Source organism: Carcharodon carcharias, chromosome 16 (genome assembly GCF_017639515.1).
Source record: "Carcharodon carcharias isolate sCarCar2 chromosome 16, sCarCar2.pri, whole genome shotgun sequence".
NCBI classification, from domain to species: Eukaryota; Metazoa; Chordata; class Chondrichthyes; order Lamniformes; family Lamnidae; genus Carcharodon; species Carcharodon carcharias.
The window spans coordinates 25,018,794-25,043,257 of record NC_054482.1 but is presented as its reverse complement, the minus strand read 5'-3'; the positions used below and the strand labels follow the sequence as shown (position 1 = coordinate 25,043,257).

The 24,464-nt window shown below is 42.1% G+C and overlaps 2 protein-coding genes across 10 annotated transcripts in view; one reads left to right on the top strand and one right to left on the bottom strand.

Annotated features, from left to right (window-relative positions):
• The window catches only part of ralgps2 (Ral GEF with PH domain and SH3 binding motif 2), a 574,026-nt gene that overhangs the window by 158,414 nt on the left and 391,148 nt on the right, over positions 1-24,464 (bottom strand). The gene's annotated exons all lie outside the window — the stretch shown is intronic.
• The window catches only part of angptl1a (angiopoietin-like 1a), a 95,802-nt gene continuing 92,538 nt past the window's right edge, over positions 21,201-24,464 (top strand). For both annotated transcript variants that reach the window (XM_041208588.1, XM_041208587.1), the window contains exon 1: positions 21,201-21,610. The gene's annotated coding sequence lies outside the window, so the exon portion shown is untranslated. The remainder of the gene's footprint in view (positions 21,611-24,464) is intronic.

Sequence of the window (24,464 nt, the reverse complement as noted above, 5' to 3'; positions counted from 1 at the left end):
CACATCACTCGCAGCATGGTTGTCTGATGGATGTTGCACTGTTGGATCCTCACTTGGTAGAGCAGCACCGACCTCACCGTCAGCACAGGACCAGTCCCAGTCATCGCCAGCCAGCTGGATGACCCTGTTTGCGAATTCTGTCAGAACTTTGATCTCCGGCATCCTTCCACCTGTCCGAGAACTTTCCCTCCTGTTGTGAGCCAGTATGTCCTGCATGGATAGAGATGGGGTGTGTGTATCAGGATGCCTGTCAGGCCAGATGATAAGTATGCCTGGCCTGTGTGGTGAGTGGTCCCATAGATGGGATGAGGACAACGACAGTGTGTGTGAAAAAGTGAATGGTAATATTCCTTGCACTGGCAGTGAGTGAGGGCCCTGTGGATGTGTGATGGGTTTGTGAGTGTGAGCTGGGAATGATGAAAACACTGACTTACCCTGGCAGAACAGAGGAGATCATTCATCCTTTTGAGGCAGTGGGTAGCTGTCCTCCTCTGCAGGACATTGGCATTGGCCACCACTGCCACCACTTTCCAAGCCGGGTAGGTGACTTTGCTTCTCATCCTGCAGCCAGAGCGGGGAAACAGCACATCCCGTTGGCCTCCACAGTATCCAGCAGTTGCTTGAGGGACCTGTCGTTGAAGCGGGGGGGCTGCAGTTTTTTTCCTTTGGCCATGTCTCTTGGTCACAGTGGTGAGCTCGTGGCAATGATTGCTTTGCTGGTGGCTGCCTTTTAAGGATGGCAACTGGCGTGATGCAACAGTGGGGTGTTGGCAAGCTGGCGAATGTGAGCCCACCCACCATGAAAACTGCCTGTTTCCCGGGAATTAATAAATAATGAGGTGGGCTCGGGAAGATACGGCATGAAAACACACCATTTTCATTGGTGGGTAGGACTCCATTTTACCCCCCAGTTATTGCAATTCTGGGAAAATTCCACCCTATGATTGGGCAGTGCAGGCAAGTCCAATCAGGTCTCTACACAGCATTCTTAACTACACAATTCCAACAAGTTAACAAGGCGGAAAGCAGCTTGCTGACAGCATAGCTCAGCAGTTCAATGCAGATGATAACCACAATTCTCACAAAATAACTAGGCTGGAAGAGGAGATAGTGAGCGGTAGCTTCTATCTCATTAAATCCTTGTATACACATACAAATGATCAGCTAGTCAGTGACATTGGAGAGACCAACGTCTCCTTGTCCTCTTAGGGAAACCAGAAAAACAAATTGCTGCATGCATGGTGCAGAAGGGGAAAAAATAAAATTAATTAAATTACAGTGAAACTAATGAAATCAATATAGATATTCAGATGGCTTGCTTTTGTGCCTATGGTCCCAATATTTTGATCTCTTTAATATGGCACATGTTGACACAGAAAACACGAGCCATCCAATTCCTGTTCATTCTGCATTATTAAAGGTCGAGCTAACCATTACTTTCAACAATGAGTGCATATGCTATAGGCTTTCCAAGCAAAATCATTCCACTCACTGGGAGAAGTGCCAATTCCGTTGGTTTCTGAAATGTTATAAATATCACAGGATATAAAGTTGAGAAATTCTACCTCTTCCCACTTAACGATTTTCCAACATGGCTTCCTTGTCTGCCAGAATATAAAGTGAGCTCAGTTTAGTTCCACATCACTGCCAACATCAAATAAATAAACTCTCCAAAATGTCTCACTTTAATAACCAGAAACAAAACTCCACTTTACAAGGATGTAGAGTTGAAACAGGCTATAACTTAGAAAAATAAAATCAATGTGACTGCTCAAAACTAGATAAAACTACTTTGGAGGGCCATTTTTGGTCTTTCAGATTGGGAAGTTGCTAAGGAAGCTTGAAAGTGGTTTGTTGTGTGGTTGGGGTCTAGATGGGGGTTTTGGGGATTGTCTATTCTCCCAAAGTATGCTACTCAAGTTTGTAGTTTTGCAAAACCATTAGTCTATTTACAGCAAGTATTTACACATCTGGACCTCTTCACATGATTAGGGCTTCTCCTCCTTCCAGATCTCGCTCACTTTTCAGTCATGTGATCTGACATCATTATTTGAATATTATCTATGCTTCAAATGTTAACCCTTCACTTTGCATCTCCCCCAAGTCTTTATCCCTATTGTATTTACATCCTCCTATATCTCCTCCCAAATTCTCAGGCTTGACAGGGTTAGTCTCTGAGGTGCCAAGACCAATCTCCCTGATCTCATTCTGATTTCCTTTTGAGGTGTAGGATATTCTGTCAGTCTGAGTGTTCTTCTCCTGGGTGGCTTTAGAGCTTGCAGTAAGTCTTTCTTTTTCTTCATCTGGATCATATGGGCTTTCTCTCCAAGGATAGTATGGCATTACGGTTTCTCATTATGATATACTAGTCTGTCTCAGTCCATAATCTTAGTTATGGAGTTTTCAACGATTGTGCCTTCCTTCTGTTGGTCTCAGGCTCATACTCTCTCCCTGATTTAAGCACTGGGAACTCCATGGTGGTCTAGGCCTGTGATAAAGTTCCAAGCCTGGTTGCTCTGTTCTTCATCATGCTGTTTTACCCTCTTGTGGTCATTCGTGGTGATACTGAGTTTGAGTTTTTGTTCTAGAGATGGAAGCTGCGTTTGCCATCTCCTACCCACTAGTAACCTGATGGTGTGAAACCATTTTGTAGTGGTAAGGTGATAACTCACAAGAGCTAGATTAATGTCTTTGTTTTTCTTCAATATATCTTTGACGGTTCGTACTCCCCTCTTAGCTTCTTTGTTCACTTGAGGATAGCGAGGTGAATTGGTTACATAAACCAAGCCATATTGGTTTGCAAAATTATGGAATAGCTGATTACTAAATTGCAGCCCAATGTTAGACACAACAGTGTCTGGGTTGCCGTATGTTGCATAAATTCTCTTGAAGGATTGGATTACTGCTTCTGTTGTGATATTATGCAATCTATTTGCTTCAATCCACCACGAGTAGTAATCAATGTCAATGAGGAAGGTTTTCCCCATAAATTCTACTAAGTCCATGCCCAGGCTCTTCCAGGGCCTTGATGGAAAAGTAGAAGATCATAGTGGTTCTTTTTGCTCTTGGCTGTTTATTTCATCTATACAACGAGTAATGCCTGGCCACCAGACTGATTGCTATGATCTTGCACAGCATTTTGCTATTTTTAGATGACCTTGGTGAAGTATTTGCAGAATGTCAAGCTGAAGTGTTCTCGGTATGACTATTCTCTCGTTGAAGACTAGTAAGTTGTCACTGACTGTTATGTGTTTGCACTGTCAAAATACTGCCTTACTATTGGATTAGTGAGGATGTAATCTGGCCATCCTTCCAAAAAAGATTCTCCGACTTGGAGACATTCTTCATCTTGTTACTGGATTTGTTTTATTTCCTGAAACTATTTTGTAATAACTGGAAAGTGCTGAGTCATTAAGGATGCATATGCTCCAACCTCCTCAATGAAGTGTAAATCCTCTTTTTTGGTTTCTTCTGATTGTATTCATGGCAGTGTGTCTGCCATTGTTTCATACTTCCCTCGCATGTACTGTGTGATGGAATCATATCTTATCAAACTTAGTCTGAATCGTTGGTTTTGGGTGGCATCTGTGCAATTTCTTTCATGCTCAAAAGGGTGACCAGTGGCTTGTGGTCTGTTTCAATTTTGAAACACAATCCCATAACATAGTCTGAAATTTTTTTTTTATGCTCACGTTGCTGCCAATGCTTCTTTTTCTATTGTGGCACATCGTTGTTCTGTTCGTGACATAAAGGCATTGTAGATTGGTCTATGCTTGTCACCTCTCTGCATTTGAAATAAAACTGCCCTCAGATCTGTAGATGATACATATGCTGCTACAATGGTTGGTAATTCTGGGTCATAATGTACCAAGATCAGATGAGATTAAAAACTGTTTAATCCTTTAGGAAACATTTGGCTGGTACACATTCCAGCACCACTGTCGACCCCATCTCAACAGCTCTCTCAAGAGCTCGTTGACCTAAATTTGGTTGGAATTTGCCTACTTCATTGACCATCCCAAGGAATATTTAACGTTCAGTTATGTTCCTGGATTATGGGAATTCTCTGATTACTTTTGTTTTTTATGGATCAATTGTGATTCCAGTGACTTGTACTATGGGCCTAGAAATTTGATCAAGGGTTTGATGAACTCACACTTTTCATTCAATGATAGGCCTGCATACTGTAAGCCTTTCAGGACTGCTCTGACCCTGTGATCATACTCTTCTCTCATGGAGTCATGTATAAATATCTTGTCCATGTGGCATATTACTTCCTGCATGCCTTCTAGAGTGAGAGACATTGTTCTCTGGAAAATTTCTGGAGCAGACGCTATTCCAAAGAGCAATCTATTGAAACAATAACAACTGAATAACATTATAAATGTGATCAGCAATCTGGACTTTGTCCAGAGCCAACTACCAAAATCCACTGTTCACATCGAATTTGGTAAATAAAGTACTTTTGTTTAATTGCATTAAATCCATGCAGATTCTTATAGAGACATTTGGCTTTGGGACGTTCCTGAACATCATTTTGTTGGCATGGAGACCGGTGAGATAACCCCATGCTGCTGCATCTTTTCAATTTCACCCTTGACTTTGTCCAAGAGTGGGTGAGGGAGTTTCCTCAGTGTAAAGAGGTAGCTCGTGGGATGATATGGCATTCCTTTAACTTCCCTAGGCCTGTAAACAATTTTGGAAATTAATTTCGAAATGTACTGCTGTAGTTCTCATCAGCAACTTCATCCACTTTATGGATTACTTTCAGTTTTAGATATGCCTTTCTACTTAGTACAGGACACTCAATTTTGAATGAAGGTTTGAGGATTTGCTATGAGATGACCATTAAGTTGTAAAGTTGTCCCAACAAGATCTTGTAATTTAATAGATACAACGTAATCTGTTTGAGCCATTTGACTTCCATTTGATAAAACAGAAACCCCTGCTCCTGTGTCTACTTTTAAACTCTGTGGGAGTGTCCATCCACTTCAAGTTTAATATTCCAATACTTGTTTTCAGTATCATTTACCTCCCCCAGGAAGATGAGTTCCTTTGTTTGTGGTTCTTTGACTTCTTGTATGTGGCTCTGTCTAAAATTGATTCCCTCTATTTACAGGTTGTCAGCATTTTCGAGCAACAAAGTTTTGAAGTGGCCTATTTTTCCACATATGTGGCACTCTGCCCCCCAGTTGGACATTGTTCTCGCTTATGTGATTTGTTCCTGCCACACCGAATGCATTTCAAAATGGCAACTAGTGTGCTTTTCACTGTTTTGGTGGCTTAGGATTTGGCACGCTTTCTCCCTTATCACCTAAAAGCTGAATGGTCTCACTTGATTTTCTCCATGGGACCTCTCCTTCCCCACGAACAAATGCCTGACTCTGTTTCCTGAGTTCTGTTTGCCTCCCAATCCGCATTGCTTTCATGGTGTTATCTTCTCTCCTGTAAGAGATCTGATAATGCTTTGTCTACTGTCCCAGCTCCAATTCTGTTGCAAATCAGCTCACATTTTAAGGTTCCATAATCGCAGTTCCCTGCCAGCCTAGAGAGTTTGTTCAAGAGCGAATCCATGCTTTCACCTGATCTTGGCTTTTTAAAATAAAATTTAGCCCTCTCTATTATGAAATTCCAACAGACAATGAAATAAGAGTCGAATGCTTGCATGACTTCTTAACGAGAAGTTGAAGTCTCATCAACCCTCAGCCTTGCTATCACATCGTCAGCAATAGATCCTACTGCATAGTGTACTGACCTGGTCTTTTTGATATTTCTTGTGTAATCCTGAAGCAGTAGTGAATCTTGTGAAACTTTTTCTCTAGTTGTCTCAATTCTGAGCCTGTTGCAAGCCTTCTGCACTCTGGAATGGTTCTGGGAGTGGTAGTGTGGATTCCATGTTGCTACCGAGCCCTGGAATTGTTCCAGTTTCTGTGTTGCTGCTTGGGGCCTATGCTCACTGCTGTTCAGTCTCCAGGTCCGTGTGTCAGCAGGTATTTGCTGCTCTCACAATGTTCTGACATCTTGGCAAGTCTTAAATTGTGTTTTTGCCCTTCCTTCAAGGATCTATTTTCTTGCCAGCCTTGCGTCAACTTTTTTAAGGAATGTGGGGTCTTTGACTCGCTGCCACCATGTTTTGTTGTGTGGACGGGGATTAGTCGAGGGTTTTGCAGATTATCTATTCTCCCAAGGTATGCTGCTCAAGTCTGTAGTTTCTCAAAATCATTACCCTGTTTACATCAAGTATTTGGACCTCTAAATGAGGTTGGAGCTTTTCTTCCTTCCGGATCTCTCATAGCTCTAAATCATGTGAACTGACATCATTATTACATCGGCATCATGTATGCTTCTGATAATAACCCTTTACTCAACAAAAAGGAATTCAGAAACATCAAACTGAAACTGCTAAAAGCTAATTTAGACATGAAGAACCCTGGTTTTGGAATACATTGACTCCAAACTCTTACGCTGGTAAAATGCTTCTCAGAAGGAAAAGATATTGCAGCCATTAATCTGGACTTCTTAATCAACAATGGTGGGAACTAAGGAACCACCTTGAATATTGATGAAACAAAAGGCCTGGTGCCAAATTATTTTTTTTATCTGCTCATTGGATGTGAGCGTCGCTGGCGAGGTAGGCATTTTTTGCCCATCCCTAATTGCCCTTGAGAAGGCAGTGGTGAGCCTTCTTAAACTGCTGCAGTTGTGCTGCAGGTACACCCACAATGCTGTTAGGAAGGGAGTTTCAGGATTTTGACCCAGCGACAGTGAAGGAACACAATATATTTCCAAGTGAGGGTGATGTGTGGCTTGGAGGGGACCTCATAGGTGGTGGTGTTCCCATGTGTCTCCTGCCCTTGACCTTCAAAATGGCAGTAGTCGTGGTCTTGTAGATGGTACTCACTGCTGTCACTATGTGTCCATGCTGTAGGGAGTGAATGCTTGTGGATGGGGGCCAATCAAGCCAGCTGCTTTGTCCTGAATGGTGTCAAGCCTCTTGAATGTTGTTGAAGCTGTACTCATCTAAGCAAATGGACAGCATTCCATTACACTGTTGACTCATGCCTTGTAGATGGTGGACAGGCTTTAGGGAGTCAGGAGGTGAGCTACTTGCCGCAGGATTCCTAGGCTCTGACCTGCTCTTGTTGACACAGTATTTATATGGCTAGTCCAGTTCAGCTTCGGGTCAATGATAACCTCCAGGATGTAGTTAGTGGGGGACTCAGCGAAGCTAATACCATTGAATGTCATGGAGCAATAGTTAGTTTCTCTCTTGTTGGAGATGGTCACTGTATGGCACTTGTGTGGCGCGAATGTTACTTGCCACTTGTCAGCCAAGCATGGATATTGTCCAGGTCTTACTGCATTTGGACATGAACTGCTTCAGTATCTGAGGAGTTGTAAATGGTGCAATCATCAGTGAACATCCCCACTTCTGACCTTATGATGGAAGGAAGGTCGTTGATAAAGCAGCTGAAGATGGTTGGGCCAAGGACACTACCCTGAGAAACTCCTGCAGTGATGACCTAGAACGAGATGACTGACCCCCAACAACCACAACCATCTTCCTTTGTGCTGGGTATGTCTCCAACCAGCAGTGTTTTCCCCGATTCTCATTGACTCCAGTTTTTCTGGGGCTCTTTGATACCGTACTCGGTCAAGTACTGCCTTGATGTCAAGGGCAATTAACTCTCACCTCAGCTCTGAAATTCAGCTCTTTTGTCCATGTTTTAACCAAGGCTGCAATCAGGTCAGGAACCAAGTTGCCTTGGCGGAACACAAACTGAGCATCAGTGAGAGGGTATTGCTAAGCAAGTGCCGCTTGATAGCACTGTTGATGACCTCTTCCATTACTTTACTGAGGGAGAGGAGACTGATGGGGCAGTGATTGGCCAGGTTGCATTTATCCTGCTTTTTGAGTATGGGACATACCTGGGCAATTTTCCATACTGCTGGGTAGATGTCAGTGTTGTCGTTGTACTGGAACAGCTTGGCTAGGGGCATGGCATGTTCTGCAGCTCAGGCCTTCAGTCCTATTGCCGGAATACAGTCAGGGCCCATAGCGTTTGCAGCATCCAGTGCCTTCAGCCATTTCTTGATATCACATGGAGTGAATCGAATTGCCTGAAGACTGGCATCTGTGATGCTGGGGACCTCCGTATGAGGTGCAAGATTGATCATCCACTCAGCAATTGTGGCTGAAGATTATTGCAATTGCTTTAGCCTTCCCTTTTGCATTATGTGCTAGGCTCGCCCATCATTGAGCATGGGGATATTTGTGGAGCCTCCTCCTCCAGTGAGCTGGTTAATCGTCCACCACTATTCAACTGGATGTGGCAGCACAACAAAGGTTAGATCTGCTCTGTTGGTTGTGGGATCGCTTAGCTCTGTTCATCACTTGCTGCTTATGCTGTTTGGCATGCAAATAGTCCTGTGTTGTAGCTTTACCAGGTTGACACCACATACTTAGTTATGCCTGGTACTGCTCCAGGCGTGCCCTCCTGCACTCTTCATTGAACCAGGGCTGATCCCCTGGCTTGATGGTAATGGTAGAATGGGGGATATGCCAGGCCATGAGGTTACAGAATGTGGTTGAGTACAATTTTGCTGCTGCTGATGGCCTACAGCACCTCATGGATGTCCAGTCCTGAGTTGCTAAATCTGTCTGAAATCTAACCCACTCAGCAGTGACAACACAATGGAGGGTGTACCCAATATGAAGACATGACTTCATCTTCAGAAGGGCTGTGCAGTGGTCACTCCGACCGAAACTGTCATGGACAGACGCATCTACAGCAGGCAAGTTGGTGAGGATAGGGACAAGTATGTTTTCCATCTTGTTGGTTCCCTCACCGCCTGCCACAAGCCCAGATTTGCAGTTACGTCCTTTAGGACTCGGCCAGCTCAGCATGTACTGGTGCCACCGAGCCACTCTTGGTGATGGACATTGAAGTCTGCTATCCAGAGCACATTCCGTACCCTTTCCACCCTCATTACTTCCTCTAAGTGGTGTTCAACATGGAGAGGTGCTGATTCATCAGCTGAGGGGTGGGGAGTGGCATGTGGTAATCAGCAGGTTTCCTTGCCCATGTTTTACCTGATGCTATGAGACTTCATGTGTTCCGGAGTTAATGTTGAGGACTCCCAGGAGAACGCCCTCCTGAATGTATACCAGTCTGCTGCCATCTCTGCTGGGTCTGTCCTGCCGGTGGGACAGGACATACCTAGGGATGGTGATGGTGGAGTCCGGACATTGTCTGTAAGATATGATTCCATGAGGATGACTATGTCAGGCTGTTGCTTGACTAGTCTGAGAGACAGCTCTCCCAATTTTGGCACTAGCTTCTAGGTGTTAGTAAGGAGGACTTCGCAGGGTCAACAGGGCTGAGGTTCCCATTGAAGTCTCTGGTGCCTGGGTTGACACCAGGTGATCCATCCAGTTTAATTCTTTTTAGACTTTTTAGTGGTTTGATACAAGCGAGTGGCTTACTAGGCCATTTCAGAGGATGCTTAAAAGTCAACTACATTGCTCTGGATCTAGATTCACATGTAGGGCAGACCAGCTAAGGACAGCAGGTTCCCTTCCCTGAAGGACATTCATTAACCAGATGGGTTTTCCCAACAATCGACAATGGGTTATATGGTCATCATTAGGCTTTTAATCCCAGATTTTTTTTTATTGATTTCAAATTCCATCATCTTCCATGGTGTGGTTCAAACCCGGACTCCTGGACCATTACCCTGAGTCTCTGTATTACACCCAGTGACATTACCACTGTGCCACCATCACCCCCCAAATGATCTGGCTCCATCTTGTGCAAGATGTATTCAAAAGTCAGCTTAGAGTAAAAATGTGAATAAGAAACACAATGTAGCAGCTGATTTAAAAACAGGTTAAAGATACAATGGCATTTAAATCGGAGTAGAACCTCAATATCTTACTATCATGGTGTTGCCTAGCAGATGGACAAAAAGCTCCCCCATTACTGAAATAAGTTTCACTAGATTGACCTTGTATTCATCGAGCGGAAGAGTAATCACCATCAGGCTAAATGACTTGGAGCACAAACTGCAAGGGCAGAATCTTCTGCCTGTCGGGCAGGCCAGTCGGGAGCAGATGCAGGGCCGCCATTTTACGTGGGTGGGTCAATTAAGGCCCGCCCTGCGTGATGCGCACCCGGTAGGGTTCAGCGCTACCTATGCGGGCACGGTGTCACATGAGCTGGGACATGTTTATGAATTGTCAAATTTTAAAGAAGTATTTAATAAAACCTTCATGAAACCTCATCCCGCCCGTGGGTGAGGTTTCATGCAAAACACGAAGGTCGCTTGGGCTCTTCGCCTGCCCGCCAACCTTAAGGTTGGATAGGCAGCCCTGTCAATTGCCTAAATTGGTTCATTAATGGCCTTAAAAGGCCTTTGACAGTTTGGTGGGTGTACAGCCGACTCTGGCGTGTGCCCGCCGAGCGAAAGATAGGAATGACGCGCGGTGACATCGAGACGCACGGCTGACGCACCGTGCGTCGTTTTACGAATTGGCTTACGGGGCCTGCCCCCGCATACCAAAGAAAAAATTCTGCCACAAGTCTATTTTATTAGAAGTGAAACTGTAGCAGAAAATCAATGTAGAAGGGCTTATAGTCTTTTGGTAGCGCAGAACTTGAGTATTGCTGGAAAAAGAACATTTTTAAACTTTTCATCTTGCACGCATCAGGACACACAAGAATGCCAATATAAGGGCAAAAACAACTATTTATACTGTATGCGAAGAGAGTGCTGATTGTTTGGCAAGTAGTGTTGCCATGGAGAATGCACCACTGATGGTGACTCACAGTTAACTGCCAAACACTCTTTGAAATTTAAACCAGGCAGCTTGACCCTGATTGGTCAAGGTATTGCCCTGAGTAATGAGTCAGCGAATGGCTGTCATTTTTTTTGTTTAGCTGAAACAGATGCATGTTCTTTCTGTCTGTAAAAAACAGGGCCCTGCATATTAACATATGTAGCTTCTGGTACATGCAGATATGCCACACTGCAATCCGACTGACAATCATAGAAGAGCTTACTTGATAATATTCAACTTGTACGCCCTTGGAATAAGAGAGCAGACTGTTAACTCTAAAAAAACATCAAACGTATACATCTGTCCATGACAGTATTGATAGGAGTGACCACCACACCGTCCTTGTGCAGACAAAGTCTTGTCTTCACAATGAGGATGTCCTTCATTGTGTTGTATGGCACTAACACTGTGCTAAATGGGATAGATTTTGAACTGATTTAGCAACTCAAGACTGGGCATCCATGAGGCCATCCTGTAGGCCATCAGCAGCAGAAGTATACTCAACCACAGTCTGTAACCTCATGGCCTGGCATGTCCCCCACTCTAACATCATCACCAAGCCAGGGGATCAACCCTAGTTCAACGAAGAGTGCAGGAGGGCATGCCAGGAACAGCACCAGGGATACCAAAAAACGAGGTGTCAACCTGATGAAGCTACAACTCAGGACTGCTTGTATGTCAAGTGTAAGCAGCATGCGATAGGCAGAGCTAGGCGATCCCACAATCAATGGATCGGATCTAAGCTCTGCAGTCCTGCATATCCAGTCGTGAATGGTGGTGGACAATTAAACAACTCACTGGAGGAGGATCCACAAATATCCCCATCCTCAATGATAGGGCAGCCCAATACATCAGTGCAAAACATAAGGCTGAAGCATTTGCAACAATCTTCAGCCAGAAGTGCAGAGTGGATGATCCATCTCGGCCTTCTCTGGAGGTCCCCAGTGAAGAGGCGTATCAGGATGCAACATGGGATTAGCCAGGCTTGGCCAGTTACGGATTTAGGTTTTAAGTGTTTGCACTTTAGAGAAAAACTACAATGCATTTGACCTTTTGACCAGGCCCGGAAGCTGAAGACTAGACTATTGATCAGACCATGATAAGCTAAGCAATTTGACCTTTAGGTCAGGATAAAATAAGTTGATGAATGGTCTATGGGTTATCGTAACCCATAAACTGATACCTTGACCTCAGGCTCAAGATAAGCTGATGACTGGGCACAGCAGCAAAATATCAGGATAGATAAGTTTATGTTTGGGAATGAACTGCAAACATCGTTTGTGTAAAGGTCAGGTGATTCCATGATTCTTTTACAAATTCCTCCGGAATGGTGGAGGTGGTGAACAGGTCATTCTGTGTTCATGTTATAAACTCATTTATAATTATTGCTGTAACAATTAGAGGTACAAGATAAGAACATTGTGAGTTAATGATGAGTTAGCCCAAAAGATGGTATAAATAACCAATAGAAACTGTGGAACTTTGAATTACTTTTTAGAGCATCCTGAAAGAGCACTTCCCATGTGTGCACACTTGTACTAAATAAAGAACTATTGCTGAATCTTCCTATATTCGACTGTGTCTTTTAGATACTCCACAACACCAGTATCACAGATGCTAGTCTTCATTCAGTTCGATTCATTCCATGTGATCTCAAGAAACGGCTGAATGCACTGGATACTGCAAAGGCTTTGGGCCCTGACAATATTCCAGCAATAGTACTGAAGACTCATGCTCCAGAACTTGCTGCGACCCTAGCCAAGCTGTTCCAGGACAGCTACAACACTGGCATCCGCATAGCAATGTAGAAAATTGCCCAGGTATGTCCTGTACACAAAAAGCAGGACAAATCCAACCTGGTCAATTACCGCCTCATCAATCTACTCTCCATCATCAGTAAAGTGATGGAAGGGGTCATCAACACTGCTATCAAGTGGCACTTGCTTCACAATAATCGGCTCATTGACGCTCAGTTTGGGTTTTGTCAGGATCACTCAGTTCCTGACCTCCTTACAGCTTTGGTTCAAGCATGGACAAAATGGCTGAACTTCAGAGGTGAGGTGAGAGTGACTGCCCTTGACATCGAGGCAGCATTTGACAGATTATGACGTCAAGGAGCCCTAGCAAAACTGGAGTCAATGTGAATCAGGGCAAAACCCTCTGCAGGTTGGAGTCATACCTAGCACAAAGGAAGATGGTTATGGTTGTTGGAGGTCAATCATCTTGTTCCAGGACATCACTGCAGGCTTTCCTCAGGGTACTGTCCTAGGCCCAAACATCTTCAGCTGCTTCATCATAAAGTCAGAGGTGGGGATGTTCACTGATAAGTGCACATTGTTAAGCACCATTTGCGACTCGTCAGACACTAAAGTCGTCCATGGCCAAATACAGTAAGGCCTGGACAATATCCAAGCGTAGTCTGACAATTGGCAAGTAAAATTTGTGCCACAAAAGTGCCAAGCAATGATCTCTTCAACGAGAGAATATAACCATCGTCCCTTGACCTTCAATGGCATTACCATCACTGAATCCCCCACTAACAACATCCTGGCGGTTACCATTATCCAGAAACTGAACTGGACTAGCCATATAAAAACTGTGGTTATGAAAGCAGGTCAGAGACTAAAAATCCTGTGATGAGTAACTCACCTCCTAACTCCCCAAAGCCTGTCCACCATCTACAAGGCACAAGTCATGAGTGTGACTGAATAGTCTCCATTTGCCTGGATAATTGGAGCTCCAACAACAGTCAAGAAGTTTGACACCATCCAGGACAAAGCAGTTCGCTTGATTAGCACCCATTCCAGGAACATTCACTCCACCACCAATGCACAATGGCAGCAGTGTGTACCATCTACAAGGTGCACTGCAGGAACTCACCAAGGGACCTGAGACAGCACCTTTCAAACCCAAGACCACTACCATCTAAAAGGGCAAGGGCAGTAGGTGCATGGGATCATCAAATGGAAGTTCCCCTCCAAGCCACACATCGGAAATATATCGCCATCCCTTCTCTGTCGCTGTTCATCAAAGACACTTCAAAGAACCTACTTTTTTAGAAAACTATCCTTCACCTTTTTGCAAGATATAACCATCATGTAAAAGACTTGCTACGCACAGCAGCCTGCCCACCACAAATAGACATTCAGACAAACCCAAAATAGGGCAAACACTCAGAACTAATTTAGTTCTGACTCCTGCAGCTAACAAAAGTATAGATGCTCTTATAATGCATTAGTGCTGTCAAGTTCCCAAAGCAGTAATGGTTCTTTCAGATGCCTGGTCTGAACAAGACCCAGGACATTTGTATTTGGCTTGCTCTCAGCTGTGGAAGACTTGCTTTTTGGGAGTGGATGGCAGCAGAACGAGGCTTATGTAACATAAAAGTGCTCAACACCATGTGACTGTCACCTATGACCTTCACAGATAACCTTCACTGAGTAATCTATTTAGCAGTATGATCATCTGTTTTTGAACTGACCTATCACATAACCAACAATTGTATGCATCTGCTCCAACCTGTAGAAAAAAATTTAGCAGAAAGTGACAGCTCACCAATTCTCTTTCAACACATAGTGATATTTCAAATCACCATCCACATCTCATGAATGTAAATGCCATATATAGAGACTATGGGACAAATTTTCACTCCCGTATTGGGAGTGCAGAGTCAGGAAAATTCCTGACTCCACAAACCTGACACAGGCGGAAGAGCCAAGGACAATCAGATTGTCGTTCTGGAGAAGGGGACAAGTGTGGCCCCCATCTAAACCTTTTCTACTTTAACTCCTGAATTTTTATGCCATCGTCTACAAGATTAATTCACCTTTATGTGCCTATCTCATCGTGAAAGTCACCTCTACTGGAAAAGTGAATTATCCAGCAATTTTCAGCCTACCAACCTCTGTGAAGAAATACACCATTGGTCTTTGATTCTGGAATCATGTGAAACAATAATTCTTTACTCTGTGGTCTTTGCTCTGTAAATCTTTCTTTTTCTATCCTTCATTTATTGTATGAATGCACAGGGGGCTACGTAACGACACCCCCTCCTGTGTTTTGAGTGTGTACAAATAAATGAACACTCTGAGTTTACCCTATCTCGCGTTTGCTGTGGGGTTATTGATAGAAATTGGATCATGCCAAAACTGAGGGGATGGGAAATATGTCACTGCGTATAAAGGGAGAAATTAAAATCAAAACACCTTTCTGTTTTCAGATGGGCGGTGAGAGGAGAAATCAGGGCTCTTTAAATTAAACCCCCTCCTGTCCGTAACACATCCATGCCAACCTATGCCCCCACCTACCCCCAATGGCCCTTTAAAGCCCTTCTGCCAACCTAGTGCCAAATCATGCCCCCAACCTCACTAAATGTTCCCATTAGCCAACTAATAACTCCCACCCAGCGCCACGGTCTCTACAGACCCTTTGCCAACTTAGTAGAAACTCATGCCAACCCATGCCCCCCACCCACCACCCTTAGTCCTCACATCCTTCATGCCAACTCACCCAGTATCTATTATGGGCAGACCTGAGGAGCCATTCTAATATGAAATAAAATAAAGTTCCAAGTCTCTATTGATAATTTCACTATTTAAAAAACATTCTCATTGAGAAAAAAAACCATTTGATACATTTCAATTTGTTCAAGTACTTAATCCCTTATGAAAACACACATTTGTATTCATTGCCCCACATCAAAAACTTGGAGCTGTCAATCAAACTGTGAACTTACAAGCTGCCCACTATGATAATGATTGGTTGAGGAATCAGTCATGCAGCATTAATCCTACAATGATAACCATCAGTGAATTTGCAAACAGTCACAGCAGGCTTTTTTTTTTAAAAGCGCTTGTGGATTTAAATGCCTTGACAGCTTAACAGTTCCAATGAGTTTATCCACTTTTTACACACATTCATGTCTACGTTTAACAATCCCAAAGGGCACCCGACCTCTCCCAAAGGGGTCCACGGACCTATCCAGAAGGTTCTCTTACCTCTACAAAAGGATATCCTACCCCTCCAAATGATCTTGGCAGCTTCAGGCCTTTTGCTCAAATGTCTAAAACACACGAGTTCTGTTCTGCACACCACACGAACGAAACTGCATTTGGTTCAAGGTACCTGCATTTTTACATGAACCACCGATATGCAAACTACAACCTGCTGGTTAGGTGCTGGGTTTGGGGGCAAGACTTCTGGAATCAGGGCGGCAGCGCCATTATGGCTAAGTTGGAGACCTTTTCCGTCCCCATCTGTGTGATTTGGAACATGTTGGGGCTCCCTCTTCATCACATATATGTTCTGAAAGATGGACATAGATAAAAGTAGCAGAGAGAATCGGGATTGTAGGACAAAAGGATACTGTAAATTCAGAAACAAACTGGCTACACATATTCAAAAGGATTTTGTTCTTATAAAACTGAAAACTTGTGAAAAAATTTGCCAGTAATGTAGCGAACACTGTGGTGTCTGTCCTAGGGCAAATAGTGACAGGTAAATCATGGGGATTTTTGGAAGTGAATGAAATTGAGGAGCTATGTTTATTGTTTTAAAATATCATATTTTCTTTCAAGACCAATTTCACTTCGACATTCACAGTTGGATTTAAAGTTAGGAATGCAGACAAAATTAAAAACATATTACTGAGTATAGCCTCTTTTGTCATTGTGCTAACCTTCGCTGTGATGCAGTTCAAATAATATTTGATAAAGCTAAATAAAAACACATTGACATCTTTGATTCTAAGATACAAGTTTCCTGAATTAATTTTCCAAAAGAAACAAGGTTGAATCCTTCCACAACGCAACAGTGCTAAATGAGATAAATAGTACTAGATTCACTAATTCTCCAAAATGTGATTATCTGTACAAAAAAAATAAGAATAAGCTCCTGAATTGGTTTTTAATCTGCTGCATTTCTTACATGCGGCCAACTAAAATATATGAGGGGTTTGAATCATGCAATGTAAATCTAACCAAACAGGCCACATAGTAATCTACAGCCACGTGTCACTTGACAGTTCTAAAACATTTTACTGTTGGAATAACTTGACATCATTCTTCCAAAATCGTGAAACACGGATAGCAAGCCAATGAAATAATCCATAAGTTTATTCAAAAGATTACATCTAACTTGGGTAAATCCTTTGAAGTAAACTTTGTCATGCCTTCCAATACAATACAATGATCAATACCACAGAACAATTATTGTCTATGGTCTTCAATTATTTTAAAAAGTATGAGCAGCTTGGGTGAATCCTAGTTAATGCACTAGCAAACATCAATGTGGAGTGTCTGAGTTTCTGACCACAACTGAGGTATGGGGGAAGAGGGATATCAAACAGTGGTGTCTAATTACTGAGTCTGAGATGAGGACAAAGTGTGAGAATGGGAAAAATTCTTTATTCTCTTTGGCTATTTAAAGAAATTGGCAGTCATCCAAGTCTTCAGATGTCAAACACTTGGGTCCCTGGGTACTTTCCATTTTAGGCCTGAATGAACTTGAGGAAAAAAGGCTTCTATCTACCAAACATTAGGATTACCCACTTAGAGTTCTTTGTTTTTGATCACATTTTGCTGCTAGTTTTCATTTGTTTTATTGGGCCATGTGGGGATTTTTCTCCTTCAGACATATTAAGTTTTAGTAAGGCAGTTTTGATTTTAGTCCTTATTTCTGGATGATCTGCAATTTGAATCCTGTCCTGTTTACCACTGTGCTAATCTCAAATATCTCAAACTTCTGTCAGCTCTTTGGGGAGTTAGACTGGCTTAATTGACAACTGGAATTGTGATTGGGTTGAAAACCCCATTTTGTTGGATGTCAACAGCATTAAAAAAAAATCCTCTCTGGAATTAGGTGTCTAAAAGTGTACTCAGGCCACCTTGCACACAGTAACAAAGTGGTTCCCGAGTAGCTTGAGACCCAAATCTGCAGATAACACATCTTGCATGAACACAGTCTTTTGTGGTTCAATTCCCAGGTGAGCAGTACAGTAGAGGAAAGAATGTAAATACATAAAATGGCTCCTCTTCGGCATATTATTTTTGCATGTTTCCAAATTATCGTAACTGTATTGTACATATATGCCATGTCACCAAACAAAATAACAACCCATTGTGACTAGGTTTTGGAGGAACTAGAGGTGGGTGGGGGTGGGGTCAGGGTCATTGGAAGAGGAGAAACCCAAGAAAAACAACATTTCAAATTTGTCATTTTGTAACATGTTCTTTTCAAAAATGTAATATGTATTCCACCATGAGTTTGCCCTCAAAAATAGTCCCAGTAGAGGCTGTCAAAGTTTCTTGAGGAATCTAATTATGAGGAGTACACATGTGTAACTCTTAATGAGATTGCAAGCCTGCTATTGCAAAAAGAAATGCTCCAATAATTCTTTCAGAATACAAAATAGAAAGAAAAAAATCATTAGCCAGAGAATGGAAGGCAAGCAAATCAGAAAAAAAATGACGACAAAAGTTACGGTATTTTATGCTGAATAAAGAGACATTTTGCCCAGATGTCCCACAACTATTAGAGCCAGGGACTTCGTTCTATGGCACACTGTCAGGGTTGTTAGAAACTGCTTAGATCATTTGTCCGAGGAAAACACTGTTACAGTGCGATTGCTGAACTGTGTAACAAGTCACTAATCACACATCTACATTTAAAAAATGCATTCCACATGTTGGTGCTATTTGGCATAAGTTCACAATTGTATTTTGGAGAGTGAATACACAGAAGCAGTTCCGCACATGTCAGTTTGCAAAAGGAATCCAGGATCTGATGAGAGGAAGTTTGGTTAAAACCTAGTAAAAACCTAGTCTATATTTCAGTGAGGCCATTTTTGAAAGGAACCCATTGTTTGACAAGAGGATGAAGTTGAAGAAATTGCTATAAAATCTGAAAGCTTTATTTAAAAAACGCGAACGAGAGAACAAGTTATTGTTCAGAAATCAATGCAGGTAAAATGTAATGCAAAGTCAAAAAAAACTAACTGCTTTCAAAGCCAAGTACTGAAATAGTTTAATTAAATAACCTATAAATGGATGCTAGGAAGGCATAGTAGTCTTCATGTTTATACAATCAAGAGGTTGGAATGAAGTAGAAATGGCATCAATATCCAGCAGTTAAAAAAAAAACTGGCTACAATAACAGCACTGAATTTGTGGTTCACAGCAGATGCATCTTCCTGGTAAATTTTCATACCAACATTTATTTGAACGTATTCCACTAGAAACTGGAGGCAGACTTGTGACTGAATCCCCATATTAAACTTGTTGCACTGTTCTACTGCATATCCACAACATTCATCTTTTTATATGTCTATTGCATATATGTAAAATTAAGAGCTGCATTCCCTTCTACAATCCTGATCAAAATTAGGCTAAAAACCCAGGGAAAATGAAGAAAAATTCTGGTGGTGAGGTCCACAGCTGATTCAGCCATCTTGGTTGCATTTCCATCTCCTTTTCTGTGATTACACTATTGCCAGTTGTTCCTTCCTCACCCTCCATATGCAAATTGTGGCTGGTGATTGGGCAAGGCATCCCCAGCAGGTTTGATGAACACCTGTCCCACTCTTCATTGCTTTCTCGGGCCACCAAGTTCAAAGCTGCAGCTTGCCTTAAGAACCAGCAGCAGCAATCCCAAGACAAGCAAGTAAAGCCTCATCATAATGGAGGCCTCTGCTTCCCCCAGTTCATACCCAGTTCTCAGCTCACTGTAGGTCTAGATCTCAAGCAAGGCCTTCAGTGAGAGCTCTGATCCAATCGTCAGGGCTCTTCTGCCCCTTTAAATGGCTGTCCTATCTCTTCTGGTGCAGTGGCAATGCTCCTGTTGCTGTGCTGACAGGATTCTTGTCTTCACACGTACAGGGCTGAATTTTGCTGTCGGCGAGAGGGGGTGGGGCCCGCTCACCAACGTGCAAAATGACGCAGGATGGCGTCGGGAGAACCCCCGACACCATCCCGCCCCATTTAAATCTTCAGGAAGGCGGGGCCACAGAGAAATCAGCTGTGCGCCCGCCGACCTGTCAATGGCCAATTAAGGCCATTGACAGGATAATTAAGACAATTAAAGGACCTGCCCATCCAACCTTAAGGTTAGTGGACAGGCCAGGAGCTCCGGCGGGCTTCTGAAAAAACATGAAACCTCATCCACCAGCAGGATTGTCACATGAGGGGGACATGTTAAGGATTTTTTTATTTTTAATATTTGTACAAGTGTAAGTGATCTCCATGAGGCAGCACTTAGCCTCAGGGACATGTGCGCTCTTTTGTGTACATGTGTGAAAGAACACACTCTCACATTCGGGGAATCCCCCCCGCCCGCATAGGAAGTGCATAGCGCTTCCCGCTGGGCGTCATGCTGGGTGGGCCTTAATTGGCCCGCCCACTTAAAATGGTGGCGGGGCCCGCTTCTCCGACGGGGATTGGCTCCCCACCAACTGGAGATTGGGTCGGACCCGCCCGGTAGGTAGAAAATTCTGCCCACAGAGTCCCTATTGGCATTGAGAGTCCTGGTAGGAGTCCCCTGTGCATAATAAATGATCCCTGACTCAAGGATATTGGTTGGGGCAGGTTTGGAGAGGCAAGTCTAAATCCTGCCCTGATGGAATCCCACCCAGAAGAGGGGATTTCAGCCTCAAAAGTTTTGTGGGTGTGGGTGCGTGTTAGTGTATAATAAGATTACAAGAGATAACAAACAATGATCAGAAGCAAATGTGAATTAGAGACTGGGGGCATTAGTTGCTTTTAAAGTACATAATAATACTTGAGAGAAGTTATTACTGCCACCTTGCATCTCCTATGCACAACACATCTTCGGAGTACTACAGAGATCAATTCTTCCAATAAAGTCAAGTCCTAATGATGCTAAAACTGATATAACACAAACATTTGCGCCTTTATCAACAAAGTCCACAAATGATTACCAGGAAATAATAAAGTCAGGGTAAATCACCAGTGATCACTTGGCCAAGAAGCTACTTTACAGGTGTTCTGGTCAGTTCACATGAGTAATTCATAATATTCTGAGCCAGAATTGTAGAACATAGAATAGCTTTCAAAAGACATCATACAATGAACCATGTGTTCTGATTTTCCTATATTCAGTTTATTTTTAGAGGGTGAAGTGAATTTTAATCTTGTGGGAGTAAATATATAGTTTAAGCACTGACATGTCCCTTTGGTTTACATCCACTGAGAGTATCTAAACAATATAGAACTTTATCCCTAGTCCATTTGGTTTCACCAGGAACCTAGGATTATATTCGAGGAGGAGTAAGGAAACCTCTTGTTCCATTAGTTCTAACTGCCATGACATCATAGGTGGGCTGATCCCACAAACTTCATGCTTGTGTTTTTAAGGAGACTGCCAGTCTGCCTTATGTTGAGATCCTGCGTATACCAACTGCACACTCACCATCAAACAGTCTGGCCCTGAAGCAGTAAGAACAGCACAGACAGTGGCATCAGCAACGGCAAAGCGTTGCATGATCTTTTGTTAACTGAAAGCAGAACCTGGAATTTCAAGTTTGGCACAGGGCAGCACTGCTATACTCCTCACAGACTTATTACTGCAAGTTACTGTACGTAGGCAACTTTGTCAGAAAACAATGCTTATGGATCTTTAAAATCTTGGGACATTCATGAGTCCATTTATTGCTTCAGAAATCCATGTGACATTATCACAAACAGAAGTGCAAATACTTGGAATTTTTTTATCTAGCTCTGGAGCTTTACTGCAACACGTACACAGGAAAGGAATCAGGTTTGTATTATGCATGAAAACTAAGCAAGCTTTCTTTTTGAACTAAAATGTAACTTGCTTTGTTCCTCCAGTTCGAGTTTTGTTTTATTGCACATGAAGTGAAGTGTAACATTAAACAATAATACAATCCTACCATTTGGTTGATAATAGTTAGTTTGGGTTATATTCTTGCTCATCAGAAAATTCCTCTGGAGTAGTTTTCTGACTTTAAAAAAATGAGAGAATGAAGCCATTACATTCGGTGCATCTGGTGTTTTCTGAAATGGGTTCTTTGATTGAACATAAGGTGGTTTAAATTAGACAAAAGTCTATTATTTTCCACAACCAGCAAGATGCACAGGTAGTATTTGATTTACAAAAATGGTCTAAGGAAGTTAATACCTTTAAATCCAAATGTTACTTCTTTTGGTCTAACCTTACTTAATGCTGCTAATGTATTCATCAGTCTTCAGAAACCTTTCATTTTTCTAATGTTCAACATGTTTGTAAAAGGAAATTGCATGCTGTATATTTTGCAAATTTTACTTATCGCATTTCTTAAATTGATATGAATTGCTTGACAGAACAGCTTTAGTTAACAGAATAATAAATCTTCCTCCTGCTTGAGCAGTAACATTAATTTTCTGAGCCCACACCAAGATCAATGTTCTATTCCTTGGCTTGAAGCCAAGGTTTTGAATGTTAAATCAAATTATAGCACAAATCGCAGCTAGTTTTACATATCATTGTACAGTGCCATGGGAAAATAAGAGTGCTGAAATTTTACCACGCCAGCTTTAAACGTTGAAGCATTAGTTCAATTGGCTGTTTTTGTTTAAATAGTGTTTACGTAACATGCTGCTTCCTCCTGCAGATGGTACCATTTTCAATTAATGTCAAATTGCAGAACATGGGCAGTTTCATGCAGCTGTGCATATAAGCATTCCAAATAATCTTGTAGATTTTGTAATGTATCTTTTAAGTAACATCAATCTCAATGATTCTATATGAATAATATCTTGACAATTATATTCCCTCAGTTTATTCACCTATGTAATTGAGTATCTTGACAATGGCTTTCATCAATGTCATCTCGATACTTGCCAAAAGGAGTCATTTTTTTATGAGATAATGACTAGCCCTGCTGGCATCAGTTCTCAGGACTGCAGAGAATGTCTTTACAGGATTTGTTTGTAGCAAGTACGGTTCTGGAAGGTGGTTCCAATCTTCTAGTCTCATTTTACACTTCTTCCTTTACCTACTTTAAAAAAGGTCTGCTAAGAACTCAGACAGGAGTAGGAAAAATGTACCATTGTAACCTGAGTTACAAATGAACTGGATTGAAATTTGAAATGTCTGCTTAAGAATAATAAGTAGCACAATATGAGTAATTCATCTGAGCTAACAGTGGAGGAGTAGTAGTCATGTATTGTGAGCATTGAACACAAGCAGTGGGTGCACTGATCATTTCTAGAATCATCAATATTTCATTTACTTTTTTTTAAACTTGCCTGTGAAAATACTTTGCACAATCAACTTAGGATAAAGCAAATGGCAAAGCCAATTGCAAAGTTGAATTTATTACTTTGAAAAGGCAAAACAAAGCAAGTAACCAAAGTGAACAGATTGGATTAGCCATGGTCTCTTTTCACAAGCATTTCAGAGAATCACTCATAGGAATTTACAGTATGGAAGGAACCAGTGTGACCCATTGTGACCCCGTTGCCACCCAGTCTAATTTTGCCTCGTAGCTCTTGGTCCGCAGTCTGATAGGTTGCAGCACTTTAAGTGCATATTCAAGCAGTTTTTAAATATTATGAAGGTTTCCACCTTACCACCCTTTCAGGCAATGAGTTTCAGATCCCCAATACCCTCCAGGTGAAAAGATTTCCCCTCAAATCCCATCTAAATCTCTTACCCTAAATCTATGCTCCCTGGTTATGGATCCCTCAACCAAGTGGATTAATAGCTTCCTATCCATTCTATCTAGACCCCTCATAGTTTTATACAACTTTATATTTCCCACTGAGAACTTTTATTCCTGGTCTGTCTTTTTCCTTTCCTATAACTACCCTAATTTAATTGAATTATGATCATTTTCCCCAAAATGCTCCTGAGTTAATGCACAGCTTCATTAAAACTAAGTCCAGAACCATCCTCTTTTCTTGGAAAAACTCAGCAGGTCTGACAGCATCTATGGATAGGGAAACAGAGTTGGTGTTTAGAGTCCGTATGACCCCATGGACTCAAAACGTCAACTCTGTTTTTCTCTCACAGGTGCTGTCAGACTTGCTGAGTTTTTCTGACATTTTCTGTTTTTGTTTCAGATTTCCAGCATCCACAGTATTTTGCTTTTATCATCCTCCTCTCTTGTTTGGCTTGCCAAACACTGACTAAAAAACATTTCCTGAATGCATTTTACGAATTCTGCTCCTACTGTGCCTTTCACACTAATTCTATCCAAGTTAATATGAGAGTTGTTGAAATCTCCCACTACTAATGGCCTGTAGTTTTTGCACTCATCAGAGATTTTTCTACATATTTGCTTTTCTATCTCCCTTTGATTGGGGATCTGTAGGATATTCCCACTAGCGACATTTTCTTTTTTGTTCATCAGTTCAACCCATCTGGCCTCATTTGATGGTTCTTCTATCACATCATCCCTCCTCACAGCTATAATTGTTTCTTTAATCAATGTTGTTACCCCACCCCCTTACTTTTTTATTTCCCTCTCTATCTCATCTGAAAATCCTGCAACCAGAAATGTTAAACTGCAATTCCCTGTCTTCTTTCAGCCATGTCTCAGTAATAGCTATATCATACTCCCACATTTCAAACTGTGCTTTCAGCTCATTCGTCTTATTCCCTAGGCATT